The 9,587-nt window shown below is 43.5% G+C and overlaps 1 long non-coding RNA gene across 1 annotated transcript; it reads left to right on the top strand.

Moving 5' to 3' along the window:
- The first annotated feature begins 165 nt into the window (after nucleotides 1-165).
- LOC132391680 (uncharacterized) lies at nucleotides 166-8,754 on the top strand. The gene is made up of 3 exons (XR_009511309.1): nucleotides 166-317; nucleotides 425-583; nucleotides 8,270-8,754. It is a non-coding gene; the product is annotated as an uncharacterized LOC132391680 (long non-coding RNA).
- Nucleotides 8,755-9,587: the final 833 nt, after the last annotated feature.

The raw sequence follows: 9,587 nt of genomic DNA, 5'->3' as shown, positions 1-9,587 counted from the left end.
CCGGCTGCTCCCTTGATTGACAGGCGCAGCCCCGCTTCCTCTGACATCACTCCCGAGCGATGCAGCCCCCAACGGGAAAGAACCATCAGCAACTCACACTTCGCTGGAGAATTGTCCTCGTCTTCTTAATTTTTACCCAGCATCACGCCCTGGTGTGACCACACGATGTTTTTACCATGTACTGTTTTAAACTTAGGCCCTATTAACTCCATCGCCACATTTTTACCTCCTGTCTTTGGGCCTGACGACCTTCACTAAACTGCAGATTATTCACTCATGCTGTTCAACAATCTGGAACATAACAGTGCTTGTTTCTGGTAAAAAATACTTTCTATCATTCAAAATATTTTGATAAACTTGCATTCATACAGGCACAGGCTTAATAAATCTATCATCTCAACACAATCTGTTTCTTCTATGATAGTGCCACAAGGCTGCTGTGGTGGCGTTTGCACAACACTATTACAGTTCAGGGAGTCAAAGTTCAGAGTTCAATTCCAACATCATCTGTACCTCCTCCCCATGGAATGCATGGATTTTCTCCGGGTGCTCCGGTTTTCTCCCGCTGTCCAAAGACATACAGGTTAGTAGGTTAATTGGTCATTGTAAATTGTCCTGTGATTAGGCTTGGGTTAAATCAATGAATTGATGGGTGGAGCGGCTCAGAGGGCCGGAAGGGCCTATTCTATGCTGTGTCTCAATCAATCAATCAATAAATAGTCTTGCGCATTGACTATAAACAATTTTGATGGATATGGCATTACACTTGAGCCTTGCCTGTAGGCCCATTGCGCAGGCCTCAGCCTTCTTGAGTGGGAGCCAGTGCAGGCACACACACATCGCTTTGTGAGCCTTTTGACTAATTGATCCAACAATCATGCTTCTCTGAGTAAGCCTGCAGCAACTGAATGCCTCACAACATTAATGTGATACCTACACAATTACTTGAATTGCTATAGCTGAGAAGACTATGGACCAAGTGCTGGTAAAATGGATTGGTATAGATGGGTACGGTGTGCTGAAGGAGTTGGTTTCATCCTATGTGAATTCATAACTCCATCACAATTCTCCAAGTAAGCTTCCAACAACTGGACATACTGGCTCAAAAGTCACCATAAAAGTAGACGCACCTCAGGGCTGGCACTGACCACATTTTTTTTCAATCCAAGGGTTTCCCCTTATTCAAAGAGACACATAAAGAGTCAAACTGCAATAGGTCACAAAACCGGTCTGAAGCTGGTCAATGAGAGAAAAAAAATACGTCATGAATTCTATAGCAATGAAGGAAGACATATCTATTGAGGGAGCATCAATGATAATGAGATCCAGTGTGCCACTTCCTTTTAGGCAGTTTACCTAGGGTCAAGGATCTTGCAGAGTCATCTTGGTTTAGCGCCAAAGAGGTCAATAAGACTGTGCTCTACTGACAAGGTCACAGATTCAGCAAGCAAGTATAGATGAGCACAAACATATAGTCTTGCCCATATCCTAAAGAGCAAAACTCCAGAGATTAGGACAACAAAGAGGTGGTCTCCAGATATGATCTCTGGAAAGCCATCTCATGGATGAGTGGCGATTTCAGATCAAACTTGAATCAAAAATGGATACTCAACAGTTGTGGCAGGGCTTGAATAGTATCACCTCTTTAATCAAGCTAAATCAAGCAACATAGGAGAGAGCAGAGCTATGCTTGCAGGTGAGCTCAGTGCCTTCTATGTTCACTTTGACCATCAAAACATTGAGGAGCCATCACAAACTCCCACCTCCCCCTGATGATCCTATGATTACCGTCACTGAAGCCAACATGGGAGCAGCCTTCAGTAGGGAGAACCTATGAAAAGCATCTGGCCCTGATGGGGTACCTGGTCAAGTACTAAAGACATGTGCTGATCAACTGGCTAGTTTGTTCACTAAGATCTTTAACCTCTTGCTTTGACAGTGTGTGATATCTACCTGCTTAAAGCAGGTTTCAGTTATACTGGTGCCAAGAAGAGCATGGTGACCTGCTTCAATGACTATTATGCAGTATCACTTACATCCACAGTATTGAAGTGTTTTGAGAGGTTGGTGATGAAACATATCAACTCCTGCCTGAGAAGCGCCTTAAATCTATTCCAATTTGCCTACTGGAGCAACAGCCATAGCAGATGCCATCTTCACTCAACCCTGGAACTTCTGGACAACAAAGATGAATACATCAGAATGCTCTTTATCAACCACATCTCAACCCCTCAAAGCTAATCAATAAGCTCGAAGACCTTGGCCTCAACACCTCTTTGTTCAATTGGATCCTGGATTCCCTCACTTGCAGACCCCAGTCAGTTCAGATTGGCGAACATCTCAACAATCTCCATCAGCACAGATGCACCACAAAGCTGTGTGCTTTGTCCCCTGCTCTGCTTGCTTTACACTTATAACTGTGTGACTAAGCAGTTATAAGTGTAAGCCATATTTATAAGTTTGCTGACGACACCAGTGTTGTTGGCAAAATCAAGGGTGGTGATGAATCAACATATAGAAAGACTGAAAATCTAGACAGACTGAAAATCTAGCTGAGTGGTGTCATAACAGTAACCTTTTACTCAATGTCACCAAGACCAAGGACCTAGCTAATAGACTTCAGGAGAAGGAAACTAGAGGCCCATGGGTCAGTCTTTATTGGAGTGTCACAGGTGGAGGACTAACAGCTTTAAATTCCCTAGTATTATTGTTTCAGAGGACCTGTCCTGGGCCCAGCACAAAAGTGCAATTATGAAGAAAGCACAGCAGTGCCTCTACTTCCTTAGGAGTTTGTGGAGATTCCACATGACATCTAAAACTTTGACTAACTTCTATAGATGTATAGTGGAGAGTATGTTGACTGGCTGCATCACAGCTTGGTGCAGAAACACCAATACCCTAGTGGGTACGCCCCAGTCTCTCAGGGTAAAACCCTCCCAATCATTGAGCACATCTACACAGAACCCTGTCACAGAAAGGCAGCATCCATCATCAGGGATTCCCACCAACAAGGTCCAGCTCTCTTCTCACTGCTGCCATCAGAAAGAAGCCACAAGAGCATCAGGACTCACATCACCAGATTCAGGAACAGTTATTACCCCTCAACTATCAGGCATTTGAACCAAAGGGGCTAACTTCATTCAACTTTACTTACCCCCTCATAGAAATGTTCCTACAACAAATGGACTCACTTTCAAGGGCTCTTCATCTGATGTTCTCAATATTTTTTGCTTTTTTATTTATTATTTTTATTTCTTTTTCTATTTGATCAGTTTGTTTTCCTCTGCACTCTGCTTGAACGCCATAGTTGAGCGGCATTTCATTAACTCTGTTGTAGTTACTATTCCATAGATTTGTTGAGTATGCCCACAAGAAAATGAATCTCAGGGTTGTATATGGTGACATATACGTACAGATAATAAAATTTACTTTGAACTTTGATATCCTTTTCCTCATCACCCTTACATCACACTCTCCACCTGATCCCTTCCCTCTTTCAGTTGCCCTGCCGCAACCTCACCCCTCCTTTGGTTTCCCTCTCTCTCTTTTCTTCTTGATTCCCCAGCTCTTCCCACTCCTGCCATCCTTTAGCTCAGCCCCTCCTCTCTCAGAGTGAAGCTATTGACCAATCATCGTATTTTGCCCTCTTCCAGGGTGTTCACCAATCAATCATCCCTAGCCCCAGCAGCTGTGTTGCCCAAGGCCGGTGACAAGATGGAAGCCCCTGATATCTCCCAGAAAATGCTGCAAGAATCATCAGTGTTGCCTGCACCAATAGACTGTAGTGTCCCCATGCTCTACAGGCAGGTTACTGGGGTGCCAACGCCAGTGTAAGAGAGATCACCATCATTCAGCGTGGTCATTGATCCTCTGTTTTGCATGTTACTCTCAAACTCAGGAAATCTCTACCCTCATTCGTCCTCTAAAATCACTCACCCGTTTCTCCTGCACCCTGTTTTAACTCAGTGGCCTCTGTCTCTCATAGTCCTCATAAACTGAGATATATTAAACACCCAATAAGAAATTTGTATTTTTGTGAACAATGACACATCTAAATATAGTTCGAATTGTCAAAGGTGACTTAAACAGCCACTGTACAGATGAGGCTACAACACTACCAATGAGGATGGAAATTGTTAAAAACTTGTATAATGACAAACTAACTAAGCTCCTGATGTCCTCAAGGTTCAATATTCAAGACTGTTTAATCTCATTTATGTATGTCTGAACATATAGTGACTGACAGGAAATGATAAAGTACTTGTGGTGGGGGGGAGGTGGTGGAGGGGTAGGTGTTACAGTCTCGGCTCTCAGGAAGTAACACAAAGGAGTTAGGCCACAACAGGAACTAGAAACAATAGATTGTTATTAAATCAATGTTAAGGTAAAGGGTAAAAAGATGATGTGTAGTGTGGTGGTGCTGGCTGCACCATGGGAGAGAGCCAGTGGGAACAGCCTTGTTTTTTAAGCAGTTCCCAGCAGGTGCCAGCAATGAAAGGGTAATTGCAGATGATCCAGGTTAAAGAAAAAACATAGACCAGGAAACGTACAGGACGTAACACCCACTCCCTTAAAAAAGTTGCTCTGGGCAACCTAAAGCTACCCCAATAATGCATACAGTATGTTCAATAAAGGATATAGGGCGTAAACAGATGCCAGATACACTTACAACATCAAAAGGGCATCTGCTAGCACAATAACTTTTCCACAGATGTGGCAAAGCTTCAGGCTATACCTATGCAGGAATAAACTCCACCATGTTAAATGCTGGTTAGAATTCCTCATGTTTACGAACGTCTGTGCAAAAATGTACTGAACTGTCTGATTTAGCAACCAAAAGATAAGGGGAACTCCGGGGACTTGAGCTGGGTTCAGCTGTGCTATGTTCCAACATGTAGTTTGCTTCCTTATGCAGAAGCTGGTGCTTAACAGGGTTTACCCTGTGTGGATGTTGCTTGATAGGGGTAGCATTACCCACATCAAGGCCATGCTGAAATACATTAGGATAGGATGGAATATCAGAGAAGAGGGCCAAATTCTGATTGAATACCCGAATCATGTCAGAGTGCTCAGGAGGGTTTAGATAAGACAGGTGAGTGTCCAAATCTGCCAGGTTTGGCCAAGTATTTCCCTCTCGTGAACAACCAGTGCTTGAACTGAAAAGCAGCTATCTTGAAATCTTACAAGTCGGCTTATTGCCAGTGTTTTAGGAGCTAAAGTAAGCTTGCCCAGCAAACATATGTTGAATTTGCCAAAGAGAAAAAGAATCTGTCTGACTGGTGCTGTTTAGTTCAGCAAGTAGAAACTAAAGAACAACTTAGTCAACTCATCTTGCTTGAGGAATTTAAGAGCTGACTGCCTGATGTTGTATTTGTTTATTTAAATGAGCAAAAGGCATCAACCCTTGAGCAAGCTGCCATATTGGAAGATGAGCATGTCTTCACCCACAGGGTTGGTTTTGGCAGTAAACAGCAAGCCAAGTAGAGGGGCTTGATAAGAAGCATAATCTGCGAAGCCTGTAGCTTTTGTGAAACTATAGCGAATTCCTTGCTGTCTCCACATAGTGAAGTCTCAAGCAAGAAACATGTGTTGGCTGCTCTTCTTCCTTCCTGATAGATGGTTTCATTTCTCTTGCCTCTGATCCTGAGTCAAAGCAACTGATTAAGATCTGGAGGGACACAGGAGCTTTCCAGTCTGATTCTCCAGGATGTTTTGCCATTCTCTGAGTCTGCTTTAGGTTCAGACACACTTATAAAAGGGTTTTGGTGCAGATTTTTTCGTCCATGCCTTTGCATAACATTTGTCTCTAATCAGGTTTGGTTTCTGGTGAAGTTGCTGTTGCCCGCTGTTCCCAGATCCCGGATGAGCCCCCCATTATGTTAACCATTGGCTCTCAGAAAGTATCACAAAGAAGTCAGACCACAACAAGGATTACAAACAAAAGGTAGTTATTAAATCATAGTTAAGGTGAAAGGAAGACAGATGATGTGTGGTAAGTGCTGGCTGCAGAATGGGAGAGAGCTAGTGGGAGTGGGGGTGGCCTTGGCCTTGTTTTTAAGCAGCCCCCAGTGGGTTCCAACACGGTTTAAAGAGAAAACACAGGCCAGGAAACGTACAAGGCGTAACCGTATGTTAGTAGGTGGAGGTGTTGATCAGCATTACTGCTTGGGGAAAGTAACTGTTTTTGAAACAGGGTGGGTGGGATCCTTCATGGTACTACTCGACTTTTTCTGGAAAATTTCTGTACATGTGTCCTTGATGGTGGGAAGGCTGGTGCTGGAGATGCACTGGGCAGATTTGGCTACCTGCTGTAGAGCCTTCCTGTCTGCTCCAGTGCAATTTCCATACTGTGCAGTGATGCAGCATGTAGGGATCCCCTCTACTGCACAACTATAGAATGATGTGAGTGTAGATTAGCATAGTCCAGCTCTCATCAGCCTCCTCAGAAAGTAAAGCCATTGGTGAGCCTTCCCAATTGTACAGAGTGCATTCTGGGACCATGAGAGGTTGTGCAATGTGTGTACTCCCAGAAGTTTAAAGCTGCCTGCAGTTTCTGCTGCTGTGCCACTGATGTAAAGAGGGGTGTGAGCAGAGTAAGTTCTCCTAAAGTCAGAAACCATTTCCTTTGTCTTGTTGACATTGAGGAAGAGGGTATGTGTCTGGCACCAGGCCTTGATCTCTTCCACCTCCTCTGTGTAGGCCATCTCATTGTATTGATGCGACCCACCACTGTCGTGTCTTTGGCAAACTTGGCAATGTGAATATTTGGGTGTTTGGCCATGCAGTCCTTTGTGAGCAGAGTGTACAGCAATGGACTCAGCACTCAGCCCTGGGGGACACCAGTGTTGAGGATAATGGGGAAGGTGGAGCGGTTGTGCATCCTGACTATCTAAGTTCTGTTGTTTAGGAAGTTCAATGCCCAGTTACTCAGTAGTGTATTTAGACCAAGGAGTAGCTGTTTGTTCACCAAAGTCTGTGAGACATTAGCATTGAATGCCAAACTGAAATCCAGAAACAGCATTCTGACGTAAGTGCCATTGCTTTCTAAGTGTGTCAGGGCCAGGCGTATGACAGATGTTATGGCATCTGTCATAGAGTGGTTCTGTCACTAAGCATGTTGGTGAGTGTTCAATATGGCAGGAATGGAGTATTTGTTATGTGCCATTGTCAGACATCCAAAGCATTTCATGATGATTGGCATCAGTGCCACTGGGCAGTAGTCATTTAGTTCTGAAGGTGTGGTGTTCTTTGGCACAGGGATGATGGTGACTGATTTGTAGCATGTGGAGACAGCAGTCTGGATAAGTGAATTGTTGAAGATGTCGGTGAAGACATTAGTGAGCTGATGTGTATGCTTCCTGAGCACTTGACCAAAATTATGGGTGTCAGAGATAAGGCAATTATCTTAACTTCACCAGAATCATTGCCAAAATGAGCTGTAAGAGAATCATAGAACAAACTGAAAACTCTCGACACTGCCCAATCAGTGTGAAAGTCTCTCTGGTTGCTACTGGACTGGCAAAGGAACTCCACGTGTTACAGAAGAATTGGAGAAACCACAAGGCACAACTTTTCTTCCTTCTTTTAGATGTGGAGTCAGGGACGACATGCTTCCACTCTGGTTGTGTGGGTTCTGGGGTGACCGATAACACCGCTGTGGATACAGACTCTGCCACAGATGGAGAAGGAGCTGGAAGGCATGGTTGGTGTGTATTTTATCAGGTGTTGTGCTCAATATGCCATTTACCCTAATCTTTAGAGCACAATGAAGTCCTGAATAAATTTAGAATCCACTGTTCAGTCCATCAAAATGAATGGATTTTAAGTTCCCAACAACAGCTTGAATGTTCTTTCTTCACTTTGAGGAGTTATGGACAAGAGATTTTCAAGTGTGGGAACAGCACACATTTCCAAGGAGGTTCTGAAACAATGCTTGTAACTTTTCTACTGCTTGAGGTTATCTATAAAATCACAAAGAGAGATAATTAAGGACAATCTTTAACAAAATAGCTTCAAATACGACAGAGTGCAATACTATGTGAAAATCTGAATGGCAAGTAACATTTGTGTCACACCTGTGCCAGGCAATTCCTAACCGAAAGTCCAATCTCTTACTTTTGAGATACAATTGATTGTTAGAATATAAAACAAACGGAAACAGACGGAGGCGGAGTGAAGGTAAGATGGTGCTAAATGGTGACCCCTTTGCTTGCATCTTTGGAAACAACTCTATTTCCATCTTTAATATCTTTATTTTTCCCTTTTGAAGACGCTGACCTGGAGTTACATGCTGACTTTGGTTCTTTGTGGGAATGGGACCCACTCTCGGGGTTCCATAACAGGCCGTTGTTCGGCACGCCAAGGGTTTGGCTTGAGAGTCTGGCTCAAATTCAGAAGGCTAAGATCTCAGGCTCTGGAGACGGGCGAATCGAGGGTTGATGTCATGGCAGGAGACCCATGTGTCATTGGAGGAGTTGGGATATCTGCTGTGGGCCTGAAGACCCAGGATCTTTGTGATCTTCAGGCGCATTGCTTGAAAAAAGCGACGTAACGGACTTCTAACATCGTAAGCCAGTGAGTTGTTTGCTATGTCTCCCCACTCACTGGGAAAATGGAAACATCTTTTTCTCCCTTATTAGGGAGAGAAAGAATCTGTGGTATGTTGAATGTTGGATGAAATGTGAAGTCTTTGGTGTAACTGCAAGTCTGTGTCTTTGCTATTGCTTTGCCCATGCTGAGTGCTCAGTGGCGGTGCCGATGCTTGCATTTTTTACCAGTGGGGGGAGGGGGGGATTGCTGCTCGATGCCACTTACGCGTAGGTGGAAGGGGAGCTGGGGTGGGGGTCTTTGGGGTTCTCACGTTTATCTGTCGTTCATTCTTTGGGGCACTTCTCTGTTTTCGGGGATGTTTGCAAAGAAAAAGCATTTCAGAATGTATATTGTATACATTTTTCTGACATTAAATTGGACCTTTGAACCTTTGAAAATGCTGTAAGAAGTCTCAGCAGGTCAGGTGGCATCTGTGGAAAGAGAAATAATAAAAGTTTTGGGTCTACAACCCATCTTCAAGACCTAGGTGACAGAGAGGTGCAAGTGCTTTTTTTGATTTAAAAAAATTCCTTTACTATTATTGCATTATATTGCATCGTTGCAAAAACCTGTGTGTAGGTCAGATTTTGATTGTAAATTGAGAGCAACAATTTAAGAAACTGTGGTCTAAAAGGAGAGGACAAATCTTTGACAGAACAATAATGTCTGAAAACAACAGAAGTATGATGACAGCAGATAGTGACTCAGCCAAATTCATCAAGTATTTTGTGTGTGCAACAAAGGAGAGCTCTGTAGTGTCTCTGCCTCAAAAACAACATCGGCTTTAATTAAAATGAGCAATTTGTTACTGTCAGGACAAAGCAGTGAAAAGCTGTTCTGATGGTTGAGACATTCTGCTAACTGTGGTCTAACACCCTTTACAGTTAACAGGTTGGTGACTGAAGAGCTCAAGCTAAAGCATGTTGTTGCCTGCCTTCTGTCAAGTGCACGATTGGCAATATACCTGTCGTGGATGGCATTCATGTTTAAATAGTAAA

Source organism: Hypanus sabinus, chromosome 3 (assembly GCF_030144855.1).
Source record: "Hypanus sabinus isolate sHypSab1 chromosome 3, sHypSab1.hap1, whole genome shotgun sequence".
NCBI lineage: Eukaryota > Metazoa > Chordata > Chondrichthyes > Myliobatiformes > Dasyatidae > Hypanus > Hypanus sabinus.
The sequence above is the reverse complement of the archived record's forward strand: the minus strand, read 5'-3'. Positions and strand labels throughout refer to the sequence as shown.